General features: G+C 42.0%; 1 non-coding gene across 1 annotated transcript; it reads right to left on the bottom strand.

The window, feature by feature from the left end:
- Nucleotides 1–340: 340 nt before the first annotated feature.
- On the bottom strand, nucleotides 341–444 carry LOC148579911 (small nucleolar RNA R71). The gene has a single exon (XR_015899585.1). It is a non-coding gene; the product is annotated as a small nucleolar RNA R71 (small nucleolar RNA).
- Nucleotides 445–3,872: the final 3,428 nt, after the last annotated feature.

Here is a 3,872-nt window from a genome sequence, read left to right as displayed (position 1 = left end):
AAACCCAGGCAATTGTGGAAGTAGCATCCAAAAGCCAACAATCCATGCCAACAACTTTGAACTTAAACCACAGCTCATCACCCTTGTTCAGAACAACTGTTCGTTTGGAGGAGGTGTTCAAGAAGATCCTAACCAACATTTGACCACCTTCATGAGAATATGTGACACAGTGAAATCTAATGGCGTTCATCCTGACGCCTATAGATTGCTCTTATTTCCCTTCTCACTCAGAGACAAGGCAGCCAAGTGGCTGGAATCCTTCCCAAGGGAGAGCTTGACAACTTGGGAGGATGTGGTGAACAAATTCTTAGCAAGATTCTACCCTCCTCAACGAATCAATAGGCTGAGAGCTGATGTTCAAACCTTCAGGCAACAGGATGGTGAGACTCTGTATGAAGCATGGGAGAGGTTCAAGGACTTAACAAGGAGGTGTCCACCTGACATGTTCAACGAATGGGTCCAGCTGCACATTTTCTATGAAGGGCTCTCTTATGAGTCAAAGAAGGCAATAGACCATTCATCTGGAGGGTCTTTGAACAAGAAGAAGACCATTGAGGAAGCCATAGATGTTATTGAAACAGTAGCAGAAAACGACTACTTCTATGCTTCCGAAAGAAGGAACACAAGAGGAGTGATGGAGCTAAACAATGTAGATGCTCTGTTGGCCCAAAACAAGCTCATTACCCAGCAGCTGGCTGACCTCACCAAGAAGATGGAGATGAACCAAGTAGCAGCAATCTCCACTTCATCAACAACACAAGAAGGAGTAAACCAAGAAGCAGAAGGGAGTCAGGAGCAAGCCAACTACATTGGGAGTTCACCAAGGAAAAACTATGATCCATACTCCAAGACTTACAACCCTGGATGGAGAAATCACCCGAACTTTGGGTGGGAAAGTGAGCAAGATCAAAACCAAGACCAGAGACGTTACAACTCTAACAATAATGCAGCTCACCAACAATTCACCCAGAGGACATCTCAACAACCCCACAACAACAACTCTCCACATACTTATCAAAACCAAAACAGCACATCTGCTCCGAACCACTCATCAATTGATGACAGGCTCTCTAAAATTGAAGCCTTACTTGAAGGAATAAGCCAAGAGATTCAAGAAAATAAGGTGTTCAAAGAGGAGGTGCGAGCCAATATTAAGAACCAAGGAGAAACCATTAGGAAGCTGGAATTCCAGGTGGGATATTTAGCTGAGAAGATTCCCAAACCTACTGATAGCTTCCCAAGTGACATTGAGAAAAACCCCAAAGGAGAAGCAAAGAAAGTAAGATGGGAAGATTGCAAAATGGTCACTACAAGTGATCAAGAGATTGAAGACAAGCAAGGCAAAATGTGCAAACAACCTGAAGACAACTCAACAAAGGAGGAGGATAGAGATCACAAAGAACCAGAAATCTCACAACAAGAGCTGCTGAAGCTCTATGCACCATTCCCCCAACTGCTCAATGGTGTTGTGGGAAAAAGAATATACTCAAGGTTCCTAGACTTGTTTGCATCCGTGCATATGAACATACCATTCATCAAGGTAATTCAACAAATGCCTGCATTCATCAAATATATGAAGGAACTTCTTCCTAGGAAAAGCTCACTCAAGGGAGGGCAGACTATAGTGATGAACAAGGAATGTAGTGCCCTTATTCAACCTGGGTTGCCTACAAAAAGAAGAGACCCAAGAAGTTTTCATATCCCTTGTGCCATAGGTGAAAATATGTTTGACAGAGCACTATGCGATTTAGGGGCCAGCATCAACTTACTGCCCTTATCCCTGGTGAAGAGGTTGCAGATCAATGAGATAATGCCTACAGATGTCATTATCAGACTGGCTGACAAAACTCAAAAGCAAGCAATAGGAGTGGTGGAAAATGTGTTGCTAAAGGTTGGGAAGTACTTTCTCCCAATAGATTTTGTCATTCTGGACATGGAAGAAAGTCACACTCACCCAATCATATTGGGAAGACCATTCCTAGCTACGGCCAGAGCACTTATCGATGTAGAGAAAAGGGAGCTAATATTGAGAATTCATGATGAACAACTCAACTTCAATGTCTTCAACTTCTCACAAGAAACAGATCAAGAGGACAAGGAACTAAGCACAAACGATAAGGAGACACTGAAGGAGGAGACAAGCACTGAAGCACAGCCAGTTCATTCTGAAACCCCCCTCAATTGATGAACAAGGAAAACAGCAACTGCCACAGCTCAAGGAAAAATTGGAGGAACCCAAACCTCTAGAGGCAGGTGAAGACAACATCACAACTCCTTGGAGAAAAGAGGTCACCAAGGGAAAGACAACCTCAAAAGAAACAAAGAAGAAGGTACCAAGGAAATGGAGGAACAAGAAAATCCCTACGGAAGATTTTTCTCCAGGGGATAGAGTTGTCTCATCTTACTTCCCAGATATTCCTCCTAATCTCCCTACTGTACCATCTCAGTTACCTAAGGTCTTCACTATCAACAGAGTTCTTTCCCTGGAACATGTGGAGATCATTGATCCAACCAATGGATACAAATCCACAGCAAGAGGGGAGGACTTTAAGCACTACCAACCACCATGATGAAGGAAAAACGTCAAGCTAGTGACGCTAAAGAAGCGCTTCATGGGAGGCAACCCATGTTTTATATGCTTTCAAATGATAATGAATAAGTCAATCTTTATGAGCTTCAATCCAAACTTAACAAACAATTGGTGAAAATCTTCTTATGCAGAATATAGTGAGGAACAAGTTTGGTGTTCAAAGCAAACCAAGTTGCATGCTAGTCTTGGGAGCTTTGAACACAAAACTTTCATCACAGTGCTTCAGACTAAGTTTGGTGTCACCCCAGGGTGCCACCAAAATGCATATAAGGAACCACCAATAGTTAGTTAGTTAGTTGAAATTCAAACAAACAATCAAATCCTTTCTTTCCTTTATTTCTAGCCGTAGAGTTTGAATTTTTTTTATGATATTAATTTCCTTATTTTAAATCTTTATAGGAAAGGACAAGAAGCATAAAAGAGATTGATTGGACAATTAAATGGGGGAGATTTCGCCACTTAAAGAAGAGGGGTTACACACTTGTTCTAAAGAGGGAATACGTTGGAAAATGTTGCCATGCAACATTGAAAAAAAAGGGACCCCTAGAAGACCGAGCAATCCCTATCATAAAGTGATGATCCTTGTCTTCTAGCCATGCATAACCCCAACCGTCTATCAAGTGACCACTTCATCAATCTACACCCTCCATTCTCTCACAACTTCTCTATATAAACAACCCTTGTCCATACCACCCTTCATTGTCATCACACACCTTCACCACTCTTCATTTCGGTACAATACACCCCCTATCCAATTATAAACATTCCTCCCCTCACTCTCCTCATTGCCATAAAACCCTAAACAACCAAAAGTCTCCACAACCTTACCACCTTCACATATTAAATCATTATTCATGGCATCTTCAAGTTCTAAGAGAAGGGAGGGGATGGAACCCATGGAAGAACACCCATATGATGAGAAGAGATTTAGAAGCTTGCATCATGCATTGCAATACGGGTGGATGGTTGATAAGGAAATCATTTATGAGCTGGGATTTCAAGTTAAGAAGACTGAATGCCCCGAAATCACAGAGAAGGTAGAAAGGAGAAGATGGGAGCTCCTCACCGACCCGGTCACTAAGGTGAATACAAATCTCGTAAGAGAATTTTATGCAAATGCAGTCAGGTATGATAAGAAAGATGAGTCATATACAAGCTTTGTGAGAGGAACAATGGTGGATTTTGGTCCCATGAGTGTAATGAGGGCATTGAAGCTACGGTCTATACCATTTGAAGAAGAAAGTTACCACTCAAGATTGGACAACAACCCCAATTATGACCA

The sequence above is a fragment of the Arachis ipaensis genome, chromosome B10, assembly GCF_059453495.1.
Source record: "Arachis ipaensis isolate K30076 ecotype BB chromosome B10, ASM5945349v1, whole genome shotgun sequence".
In the NCBI taxonomy this organism is placed as follows: domain Eukaryota; kingdom Viridiplantae; phylum Streptophyta; class Magnoliopsida; order Fabales; family Fabaceae; genus Arachis; species Arachis ipaensis.
Note: the sequence above shows the minus strand (reverse complement) of the source record. Positions and strands in the feature narration are given on the sequence as shown.